This window comes from Chelonia mydas, chromosome 14 (genome assembly GCF_015237465.2).
Source record: "Chelonia mydas isolate rCheMyd1 chromosome 14, rCheMyd1.pri.v2, whole genome shotgun sequence".
NCBI lineage: Eukaryota > Metazoa > Chordata > Testudines > Cheloniidae > Chelonia > Chelonia mydas.
The window spans coordinates 41360366-41373502 of NC_051254.2; positions in this window are offsets into that span (position 1 = coordinate 41360366).

Below are 13137 nucleotides of genomic sequence, written 5' to 3' on the forward strand. Positions count from 1 at the left end.
GAAAAAAAAACCTACCCATCATGGTCAAGTCAGGAAAAATTTGAGCAGGTGAAGGGGGAAGAAAACTTCTTTTAAAAAAATCACAGCAATTGTTAATCCCCTGGTCAAGCTTTCACATTTTATAATGAAGTGAACCAGCAGTGTCATTTGAGGGGTCTCTCTTGAAAGGGAATGGGAACAGAGACCCAAATCAAATCAATCTCCTGGCCCAAGAGGGAAACAGTTGTGAAGATAGCCACAATGGCCAGAATCAGGGTAAATGTATTGGACAATGAGATGCTGGAGTAAAGCCCCTTTTCTTATATCAGAGATCTAATGTAAGCTGTGATGGGAGACCCTGGCTAGTCAGCCCTCACATCTTTGTTTCCATCCAGTAACAGGTCCGGTGGGTCTATATGTTCTTGTCCTGCAGATGGAAAAACCTAAAGGCTGACTGTGAGAACATGGTCCTAAAGGGTAAACACTAAAGATACCAAGGCCTCCTGGGCCAAAAGAGGCCTGGAGAGTGGGGCTCAAGACATTTCTCTGGTTTGTTGATTGGTATTCCTCTGTTAGGTGGGCACCCAAGTGTCCTGTTTGCCTTGTTCCATTATCTGCATAATGGCTCCTTGGGTGCCCTATTGTGCAGTGCCCTCTAGTGCAGGGTTTCTCAATCTGTCGATTGGGACCCAAAACTAGGGTCCCGGAATGTTTCAAAGGGTCATGTGGCAGCTCCTGTCCCCCGGGGCTGGCTGGGCTGGCCTCCCTGCTCCAGGCATTGCAACCTCTGGAGTACCCGCCCCACTCAGGTTAGACCCAGCTGTCATAACGATGGGAGCCTGGGTTGGCCAAATATAAGTGAGTGGCACCGCAGGCCCATGAACCAGATCACAACTCCACTCACACAAATTTGGTCCAGTCAGGGTGGCAGGGCAACCCCGGAAGTTGCGATACCCAGCGTGGAGAGCCAAAACCAGGTAGCCACACAGCACAGGAGCTGTAGGAGCTGCCACGGTGGAGTGAAAGCCGGGCAGGACCCAATTCCCCTGGGGGGAAGGATCTGACAGAAACCACCCCAGAGCCTCCAGCTCCACCCCCAGGCTATTTACTGGGTTGTGACAGGCCATAAACATTTACAAATGGGTCCTGAGCCCAAAAGGGCTAAAAAGCACTGTCTAGTGGTTATGTAGCTATTTCTTAGTGCATGTGAGTTTTGTTGTCTTCCACCAGATATATTACCATTTCCGCACTCTCAGCTGGCAATGGAATATTGTTTCTTTCTCTCAAAGGCATAGAGGGAGCAAAGTGATTAAAGAAAAAGAGAAATTCACATTGCTGACAGGGTGAGGCATGATGAAGGCAAATCCCAAACTTCCACTCTTAATGAGAGATTGGAAAGTACCATATCAAGTTCCCTAAAGACACAAGAGAAGAAACTATTTTTGCTTTTTGTTTCAAGCCAGCACATAAAGGACACTGATGTCAGCAACCACCTATTTCTGCTTTTAGGGCTTTTAAAATACCCCCAAAGATTTTCCAAGTTGAAACGCTCAGAATTAAGGAAGGGAGGGGACAGAGATTAATCTTTCTCTTTGAAAGCCAGGAGGCAGAGTTCCTAGCTGTATTCAGGATTCCAAGATCTCTCCTGTTGCAATGACTAGAATCTTACTTCTCTGGGCCCTTGTTGGTGAGTAATGTTGCTTAGGAAGCTACCACGCTCCTGGAGTGAAGCCAAGTGGAGGGGTGGGAGGCAGGACAAGTGGCGACACAGGAGAGTATGGTTACACAGCAGCAGTGAAAATGGGGAAGGATTTATTATTAATGTAAATAAATATTAGTTAAATTCTATTGCACCATTTATCTAGGAACCGGCATATCAGACTCTATCTAATCCCATATCCCATGTCTGGTAGTGTCCAGCATTTGAAGAAATCCCCCTTGCTGCATCTGGCCAAAAGCTGTATATAGGGAGGGTGTATCCTGTCTGATTTCTGCCAGTGACTGGTTAACACCCTGATCTCCTTACTGCTGGGGCTTGAAAAAATTGCCCAAGGGCTAAGCTCAGTAGCCAGGGTGAGAAATACTAGACCCACCCTTCCCACTGCAATTTAAAGGGGTACTGAAGTTGTGCACTATATTCAAATGCAACATACTGTTAGTCAACATTCTATTTAATAAATTTTATAAAGTGTAATTTACTGTCTCGCCTTTGTTTAACCATCTTTTCTTCTGGGCTTCATTCCTCTTTTTCTCTCTTTTCTTTCCTATAATAGAGTACCATGTATCATTTCTTGAATGGTCTAGTGTCCTTTTCCTTCACTCTTTCTGCATCCTTTATCTCTCTGGTTTCCCTTTCTCTACATTAAAAAAAAACAACAACAAGGAGTTCTTGTGGCACCTTAGAGATGAACACATTTATCTGGGCATAAGCTTTCGTGGGCTATAACCCACTTCATCAGATGCATGGAGTGGAAAATACAGTAGCAGGTATATACACACAGTACATGAAAAGATGGGAGTTGCCTTACCAAGTGGGGGGTCAGTCTAACGAGACAATTCAATTAACAGTAGAATACCCAGGGAAGAAAAATCACTTTTGTACTGGTAATGAGGGAGGCCCATTTCGAACAGTTGACAAGAAGGTGTGAGTAACAGTAGGGGGAAATTAGTATGGGGGAAAATAGTTTTTGTAATGACCCATCCACTCCCAGTCTTTATTCAGGCCTAATTTGATGGTGTCCAGTTTGCAAATTAATTCCAGTTCTGCAGTTTCATGTTGGAGTCTGTTTCTGAAGTTTTTTTGTTGAAGAATTGCCACTTTTAGGTCTGTTATTGAGTGACCAGGAATATTGAAGTGTTCTTCTACTGGTTTTTGAATGTTAAAATTCCTGATGTCAGATTTGTGTCCATTTATTCTTTTGCGTAGAGATTATCTGGTTTGGCCAATGTACATTGGCTAATTGTAGACTATGGAAGGCTACTACAGGATAATTGAAGCACCTGTAGTCAATTAAGGCCCTGTCAGGAACCTAATGTGATATAGTAGGCTAATTAAGGTGTTGTTCCCTGTGGGCCAACTGAAGCACCTGTAGACAATTCAGGCCCTACAGGGAACCCAATACACACACACACACCCCATCAGACAGACAGTGTGGAGTGACGGAGGAGAGAGGACTTGAGCTTGGAGGTGGGCTGCTGAGATTTGAGAGACCAGAGAATTGGAGGAAGGGAGACCCTATCCCCAGCATCAAGGACTGAGGGTAACCCTACCCAGGGGGGAAGAGGGTAAGAAACCTGCAGGGGTTGAGAGGGACTGGGGCGCAAACCCAGACCCCTTCCCTGTTTCCCTTCTCTACCACTTTCCTGGGTCACTAGCAGGGCCCTTGGTGCCCCAAGAGCAGGGGCAAGGGGCGATGTCCTAGACCCTGCCAAGAAAAGCGTGGGACCCACAATACCAGCACTAGCTATTTTGTCACACCATCCACGCGTTCATTCACATAGAAGGAGGGGTTGGAAATTTGACTAGATACCTAGGAGCCAGAGTATTAAATGGACAAGACAAATCATAGAATATCAGAGTTGGAAGGGACCCCAGAAGGTCATCTAGTCCAACCCCCAAAGACTGAAGAGACCCATTGATCACAGCAACAGTGCTGCTGCAAGAAGCCAAAACTCCCTTGCTCCCAGATTTTGGGAAAGTCTACCAGGGAGCTGTCCCTGGCTCTAGCTTAGAGGCTCATCGTTTACATCAGCCTCCAGCTAGTAGATGTCTGATAAATACAAAGGGCCCTCCTCATAATCCACAGTTTGAGCATTTTCAGGGTCTAAAGCGGTACATGCTACTGCACAAAGACATATCTCCAGCCAAAAAAGAGCAACAGCAAAGTCTTTCTGGCAATGGGGAATTAAAGGGCAATTGGGGTCAGAAAAGCGATGGTTTTATCAAAGACATTTCATTAGCTGCCCCTATGCATAGGAATGGCTGGGTGACACAGACTCAGTGTGTGGCTGCTGGAGCCATCAGAGCATGAAGCCAACTGGATGGCTTTGCAGGGGGGGTGGTGCTTGTTTCAGCTGGCCCTCGTTTTTAGGGGAGATCAATCTGTCATCTTCTAGAAGATGCTGATGTTCCCTTTAAACCTCCCTGGTCTCTTTCCCATGCAGGCACCACAGCGGCGCTGTCTGTGTTTGCCCTGCAGAACCCAGTCTGCGTTTCTCCTGGCCAGGCTGCTGTCCTGCCCATCTCCCTCCAATTCGCAAACTCGGCATGGGAGTTCTACCACGTCAAGTGGGATTTCACGACAGGGAATCGTCCCCTCCTGGTCTCTATGGTGGACAGCTGCACTAGCTCCCTTGAGTCACAGGAGCGCACCTGCCAGCACAGCCTGGAACGGGCAGATTTTTATCATCAGCGGGCAACTCTCTGCTTCCACAGTGCTTCCCTGGTGCTCCTGGGTGTGCAGCCTGAGGATGCTGGGACGTACCGGGTAACAGTGCGGAGCTTAGATGTGTCAGCAGATGCAACAGGGAACCTGACAGTGGTGGAAGGTAAATATTGGAGAAGGGGGCCGTGCAGAGGAAGATGACTCGGATTTTGAGCTAAATCCACAAGTTTACTTGGTTAAGATAAAAAGAGGGGGTATCTAAGGAATTATTAAAGATGCTCCTCTTAGTCTCACTCCTCTTTCCCAGTCCTGCTTTCCCTTCTGCTCGTCAATGTTTGTGGGTTGTTCTTTGTATCTCCTGGGGTCCATAATGATGGCAATGGCAACTCAATGTGCCCAATGACAGCCAGGGACACGCTGGGAGTTATGTTCCCGACACTCAGCAGTGACTTCCTCCTTCTCTCCCTACATGGCCTTTCTTTGAGTTCTGATTCCGTGTGAGATACACTCAAGGACCTAGAGGTGGGTAATTTAAAGATAGAGTGAAATGACTCAAAGAAACTTCTCTCTCCCTCTTTTTTGTGGTTGGCCCACCAGACTTCTCTGGAGGAAGAGCAAAGGGGAAGGGAAACTGCATGATGTCCAGTTCCACCCAACTAGGAGTAGCTTTCCTGGCTTTCTGCCTTTTAGAGCGGTTAGTCAGAGGGGTAAGTGATTGCTTTTGCTGCTGTTGTTGTCTCTGGTTTTCCAGTCCTTAGTGAGATATGTTAGAAGGGATCCAAAGAGGACATGAGGTGTGCAGGTGCCGTAGGAGTATTGCAATCAAGACCTCTTGCCTGGGAGGCACATTAAATCAGTTTTATGCCTCAGGGCCCTGGGTTTTTGAAACAAGGAATCTGGATTTATCCAGTACTGCTTACTCCCACCACCTACGTCCACGCCCTCTCAGCATCACTGCACCCCGGTCCATTACTGCCCTCCATTGCAACTGTATGCACATTGTTTAATAGACCCCATTGAATCAGAAACCTAGTTATTTTGGATGAGTTTAGCATTTCTATTTTGTTTAGATTATGGCTTGACCCATGCTCATGCTACCATAGGAGAGATATGAATTCAAGTCCAGGTTCAGAGCATCTGGACTGCAGAAACCTGGGGGCGCTATTCATCATCTTCGGGTAAGGGAGGAAGCTCCACCCTCCTTTGACTGACAGCGGACACAGATCACGGTGGGAAGTGTCCAAACACACATTGTATGTTAGGTGGCTACATGTATCTGATAATTGTTCTGCTCTCCACCAGTCTGTAAATATGCCAAGCAGCGATTCATTCCAGTGTGCATCAAAGAATGGTTACCGATCAGAGCATCAAGCAACTTTAGATAGAGTTTCACTCCTGGCTGAACCTGCATAGCTAATGACCATTGAAACATCTATTCCGATGTCCAGATTCTGAGAGTTGGCAACACCAGCATCTCCAGAAGAAGGAAAATATCTATAATGCACCTAGGCAAATTTCCATATGTGGTGTATAGGAAAAGGGATTCCTAGCATACTGGTGGGAAACATAAAATAGCATTTTCTTCTTCATGTCTGCAACAATCACCTTATGTCCTGAAATGGTAGAATTGATTATCCTAGCTTGTGCCTAGCTACAGATGTTATTGATTATATCATGGATTACGCAGACACCAAGATTGCTGATGCTTCACCGCTACCTATTGATTAGCTTCTCACGCAAGCATCTTGACATTCCCTGTTTTCCCTTATGCGTGGAACACCTTCCCTGAACAAATAGATAAATGCAGCCTCCTTCAGATATCCCCTCAAAATCCATCTCTCCTATCATGCCTTTAAGAAATCAACTAATTAAAGATCATTTGATGGGCATATGAGGTGCAATGGCACTTTATCTGTTTATGATAATAGTTTTATTTATGTCTTAAGGGGTATCTATGTATATAATGACTGTATATGTTTGATTGCATATGCTCACCTGCATTTCCTATGTCACTTGTCTTCTTCGACTACAAGCTCTTAAGGGCTGGGAGACTGTCTTTATATATGTTTACACAGCACCTACCACAACGGGGTTCAATCCTGTCAGAGACACCTGGTCACTATATTAATATGAATATTAAGTAATAATTTTAGTAACCTGCTGCCACAGTGACTTAGTCTACTGTATGTAGGTGGAAAGAGAGTTTCTTTGGATCAATTTCAAATGAACTGACCAAGAATTTCTTTCCACAACCGATGCTAAAGCATCAGCATCAACCAATGTTTTACTTGTGCTAATAAAAGATACGATACCTTCCACTACCAGCGATCACTATATGTCCATACTAACATTCACAAACTGTCAGAAATCTCCCATCTGAAGAGTGAATGGAAAACCTGCTCACCCTCAGGACACCGGCTTCTTGGAAGGGCTTGGGAAGTTGAATAGATAAAGAGCATTAGTCTGGGGATCAGGGTGGGTTTTGAGCAAGTGGGACTCTTGTCTGGAGTCAGCCCTGACTGATCCCACCTCCTCATTTTCAGAAACTCCCCGATCTCTCGGACCTGAATTCCCCATCGGATAGAGCACTCCAAGGCAGCATCCTAAGAAATAGAAGTGTGGGGGTGGACAATCTGGGAACAGGTATTTAGGGCTAACTAGCAGGGTACCTGATTAAGTTGCAATGGAAGAGGTAGATGGTAAAACTGGAACTAGCGGAGGAGAGAAGAATTGTGGCTCTTTCAAGACCCAGGGTTTTCTGAAGGAAGACGAGATGACTTGATTTTAAAGCTGGTTGCCGCTGGCACTCTGTCCATAGCAGTGAGGGGTCCATATCTAGGTTTGCAGGCAAGTGTGTGAGTTTGTGCCGTAGAGAGATGAGCAGTTTGAGTTCCAGCCTATAGGGGAGCCTGTGGTTGAACTCGAGCTGCTAACGAGTTAAAAAGCTGAGGTGCCCTGTCTCGACTGCTATTTTAGTCTGAGATAGCTAACATGGGTTAGCTAACCTGAATTAGGAATGCATATTTTTTTTGCACTGTATATATACCCAGAAAGAGATCGGTGGAGGGTGTGGGAAAGGCCGCATATGGTATGTGTCTGAGGATACATCTCTACAGCAGCTGAGAGTATTTCCCAGCTCCGGCACGTGTATATACCATTCTGCTCGAGCTGGCCACTGATAAGAGCAGTGTGGCTGTGGCAGCACCGGTGGTGGCTTGTTACTTGGGTGCTATTGGCTAGTTTGAGCCACAATGGCCACACTGCTATTTTTAGTGCACTAGCTGGAGCAGAACTAGCTTATGTGTGTCTAGCCAAGTTGGGAATCACTTTCCCAGCTGCTGTGTAGACATATCGTAGGAGTGCAGCTGTGTGTAGATTTACTGCCCACAGACCAACATCCCTTGATGCTGGTAAGTAGCTGTACTCACCTCTCCAGCCTGGTGCATTTTCAGAGCCGGATGTCAGCAACTGCAGTGGGGACAGGTTCCAGTTTATACACCCAAAAGAGATCAAAAATGGAGAAATTAAATAGTCTTTGCTGAAATTCTTCTATTAGGCTAAATTCTGAGGCCCATGCTAGCTATTTATTTTAGCCATATTGAGGCCAAATTACTCATGTGGTCCTCTGCATAGTAATGTAACACACCCATCTTTGCATGTGTATATATATCTACCCACTGAAGTTTCCACTTCATGCATCTGACAAGGTGGGCTCCAGCCCATGAAAGCTTATGCCCAAATAAATGTGTTAGTATTTAAGGTGCCCCAGGACTCCTCGTTATTTTTGCTGAAACAGACTAACATGGCTTCCCCTCTGAAACGTGTATGTAAAGTTGCTTATATGCATAAATGTATTCAAGATCAAGACTTATTGAAACATATTGATCTAAAATCCCCAGATTTTACTCAGTTTCTCTGTCACATTTTAGTAATATAACCTTACTGATATAAAATCTGCTCAGATTTCCTCTCTAATGATGAAATATTGATCTAAAACTGTCAAGGTTCCTCCCCCACTCTGAACTCTAGGGTACAGATGTGGGGACCTGCATGAAAAACCTCCTAAGCTTATCTTTACCAGCTTAGGTCAAAACTTCCCCAAGGTACAAAATATTCCACCCTTTGTCCTTGGATTGGCCGCTACCACCACCAAACAAATACTGGTTACTGGGGAAGAGCTGTTTGGACACGTCTTTCCCCCCAAAATACTTCCCAAAACCTTGCACCCCACTTCCTGGACAAGGTTTGGTAAAAAAGCCTCACCAATTTGCCTAGGTGACTACAGACCCAGACCCTTGGATCTTAAAAACAATGAACAATCCTCCCAACACTTGCACCCCCCCCTTTCCAGGGAAATGTTGGATAAAAAGCCTCACCAATTTGCATAGGTGACCACAGACCCAAACCCTTGGATCTGAGAACAATGAAAAAGCATTCAGTTTTCTTACAAGAAGACTTTTAATAGAAATAGAAGTAATTAGAAATAAGAAATCCCCCCTGTAAAATCAGGATGGTAGATACCTTACAGGGTAATTAGATTCAAAACATAGAGAACCCCTCTAGGCAAAACCTTAAGTTACAAAAAAGATACACAGACAGAAATAGTTATTCTATTCAGCACAATTCTTTTCTCAGCCATTTAAAGAAATCATAATCTAACACGTACCTAGCTAGATTACTTACTAAAAGTTCTAAGGCTTCATTCCTGGTCTATCCCCGGCAAAGACAAAATATGTTTCTCTCCCTCCTCCCAGCTTTTGAAAGTATCTTGTCTCCTCATTGGTCATTTTGGTCAGGTGCCAGCGAGGTTACCTTTAGCTTCTTAACCCTTTACAGGTGAGAGGAGATTTCCTCTGGCCAGGAGGGATTTTAAAGGGGTTTACCCTTCCCTTTATATTTATGACAAAAACCATCCTGGATCTTGTCCTATTTGCCTCTAAAGTCTTGTCTACACAGGGACACTCAGGAAAGTTAATCCGAATTAATTTTCAGAGTGGATTAAGTAAACTTTATTAAATCCCTGTGTAGATGCTCTTATTTAGAATTAAAATAACCTTAATTCAGTTTGTATAATTCACTTCCGAAGTAAAGTAAAGCCACTTTAATTTTGACTAAGAGCATCCACCCAGCCATTTAATACGGTTTAACTAATCTGCTTTAAATTCACACTGTTTGGATCAATTATTCCTGAGTGTCTCTCAGTAGACAAACACTAACGATTGAATATTGTTATAAAATTCCCCCAGGATGGGGTTCTCATTTTTCTTCCCCCCTCTCATTTTTGATTACAGCCAATTTGAATCATTAACACACCTATTATCCTGTAGTATGATAGGGGAGAAGAATATCCTGTAGGGGAGAAGAATCTTTCCATGTCAAAACATCCTATTTTGACATTCTCAGAATGAAAGGTTTCGATGTTTTATTTTGAAATGACTTCATTTCGATTTTGCCTTTTTATTTTATATTCTATAATACACAATGAAGAAAAAATCAAAACAAAAAGTCCTTTGCAAAAAATGAAACACTGAAACTTTTCATTCAGAAAAATGTCAAAAGGGAATGATTTGACATTGTTGGAAAGCTTTCTCCCTGGTTTTCCCCCATAATGAAATGTCTGTCCTTCAACTCTATTTTGTGTAGTGTTTCAGCTTCTGCAGAAGTGCTTTCTCTGATGGAACATGGTTCTGCTGAAGTTTTTCAGCCAGCGGTAGTGTTACTCTTCTGCCAGGTGGTGTCAGCAGCGACAAGGGCTGGAGTCAATATCTAGGGCTTCCTCTTCACATTAAAAAACAAAACCGGCCTGTACCCCCACCTAGTAACCTGGGAAAACTAAACACCACCCCGTCAATACTTCCCCACTCGCAAGCACTGAGTCTGTGTTTAACAAAAGATAACTTTCATTAAAAAGAAGAGGGAGCTCAGCATTAATTTCGGAAGACACCGCAACAATGATTCAAAAGTTTGCAAACCATAAGTAAACACCCACCTCACAGTCTGTTGGGCAGTGTCCTTTGCCTCAGTTTCCCACCTTGCAGTGTGACAGTCTGACAGAGAAATGTCCCTTTAATGCACCACTCCCCTTTCCTTCTGCTGCAAACCACTTGCAATTGGTTGTACAAAATCAGCAAAGTCCCAAAATAAAGGGGTGCGTTCCTGTGGATCCCCCTCCCACCCCTAAAGGGAGGGGTTGAGCAATGCCTCTGACTGCTCGGGGGAGAGGGGGTGTCCCCATACTAATTTCCCCCTGCTGTTACTCACACCTTCTTGTCAACTGTTTGAAATGGGCCACCCTCATTACCACTACAAAAGTGATTTTTCCTCCCTTGGTATTCTACTTTTAATTGAATTGTCTCCTTAGACTGACCCCCCACTTGGTAAGGCAACTCCCATCTTTTCATGTACTGTGTATATATACCTGCTCCTGTATTTTCCACTCCATGCATCTGATGAAGTGGGTTCTAGTCCACGAAAGCTTATGCCCAAATAAATTTGTTAGTCTCTAAGGTGACACAAGGACTCCTCGTTGTTTTTACATCTAAACTGCCATTTGGTATCTAACTTTATGGATGATCCAGAAAGACTCATTACAAAGTAGTCTCTGCTATGATCCTGATCTACAGACTCTCTAAATCAATTGTAATGTAGATGATTCTTTTCACCATTCACTAACTCTCTTCTTTTCTTTTTTATTAATAAACCTTTTGTTTTAAGGTTTCAGAGTGGTAGCTGTGTTAGTCTATATCAGCGAAAACAATGAGGAGTCCTTGTGGCATCTTAGAGACTAACAAATTTATTTGGGCATAAGCTTTCGTGGGCTAAAACCCACTTCATCAGATGCATCACTTTTGTTTTTAGTTACAAAGGGGATTGGCTGCAGCGTGATTTTCAGTTAAGATCTAAAGTCTATATTAACCTGAGGACAGTGGCTTTGGGATTGGAAGAGCTTTATATGTGATTTCTGGATTTAGTAATCATTTATCACAAAAGACCAGTTTGGGTGGACAAGCCAGGAGTTGGAATGCCGAGAGGGGACTGTGCTTTGGCTTCCTGTTAACCAGTGTGGGGATATAAGAGCTCATTTTGTTACTGTTTTGGTGAATCTATATATAGAATAAACCACCAGTTTTTGGGGTGTATCTGCCCTGTCCTGAATTGGGCATTCTCAGTGGTGAATCATACCAGGCAACAGTCACACCAGTAACAATTCTACTGTCAGCAAATTTAATAATATGAACCCACACCGTCAAAATATGCATTTATCCACATTTTAGAAAGACCACTTTGGGAGAAAACTCAGATACAATAAATTGCTGACAGCAAAATCAGGGACATTTCTAAAACAAAAATGAGTTACATGGAGAACACCTATGGTAATTTTTATACCCAGTTTGCACCTCATGAAAACAACTCGGATGTGACAGATGCTGGACATTTTGGTTTGAACTCTGTGCATCTCAAGGGGGTTTTCCATATGATCTGTTCATTTTTATTTCATATTCCTGGTATTGCCAGAGTCATTCCCACCCTGACAGTTAGATTATTTACTTGACGGTATAATGGGGTGGAAGAGATGATCGAGCAGGAAATGTCGTGCATGATGGAATTCAGCATCATTCATGTATTTGTCATCAACACTATATTTCTCATCTGTTTTTGCCTTTACATCCTATATTGGGCAGCGGGCACAAGGGAACTGATTGGGCTTTCAGGGCTCTGTTCATTTGAAATCACTTTTGGTAAAATTCATATGGAAACCAACCTTTTGTTTCTGTCTCAAAATACATCTCACACAGCAAACCAGTGCTTTCCAGAAAGTTTAAACAGACAAATTTCCCTCTCAGGTCCATTTTCAGAGGGTCTTTAATAAGGTTAGGGTGCTTTCAATGACTTAGGTGCTTTTGAAAATCCCACCTGAAGTTACTTAGCAGCACAAGTTCCATTGGAAATCAATGAGTCTTACGTCGCTTCAGTTCTTTTGAAAATTCCAGCCTTCGCACCTCGTACACATGCTAACAGTTGTATGCAAATATATATGAGCTGGTTGTGGCAAAATAACAATCAGCTCACATGATTTTAAACACCCCTGTGTCCAGTGATGAGCTGCTAAAATCTTAATAACCGGTTCCCTATAAAAAGTTCTGATTTAAGGGATGTGCCCCAGTATGTATTTTTTGTATCAACAGGGTTACCATGTGTCCGTATTTTCCCGGGAGGAATTTTTAAAATTTAAAAATTCCTCCCGGACGGCGATTTAAGAACCAAAAAACCTGACCTGTCCGGGAAAATACGGATATATGTTAACCCTGCCTAAAGTTCTTTTTTAAAAAGATGGGCCTGAACTAGAAATGAGCTCCTTTTCACATGTGTGGGTCCCTGTCACTCCCTGGGGGTGTGCTAGGGTGACCAGATGTCCCAAATTTATAGGGACAGTCCCAATTATGGGGTATTTTTTTATATAGGCTTCTATTACCCCCCAACCCGTCCTGATTTTTCACACTTGCTGTCTGGTCTCCTAGGGTGTGCACATGTGTGGGTCCCAGCTGCTCTCTGTCCCCCTCATTGAAGCAGGTGTGCAGGGTTACTGCCCTGGGAACTGCAGGGCACCAGTGGACGTGGGGCCAGCTGCAGACAGGGGCGTGGGGCAGGGCTAGCTGGAGGCAGGGAGTGCGGGGCTGGCTGTGGGCAGGGCAGGGGGTGCGGAGCTGGCTGGAGACAGGAGGGTGCAGGGTTGGCTGGAGGCAAGGGGGTGTGGGGCTGGCTGGAGACACGG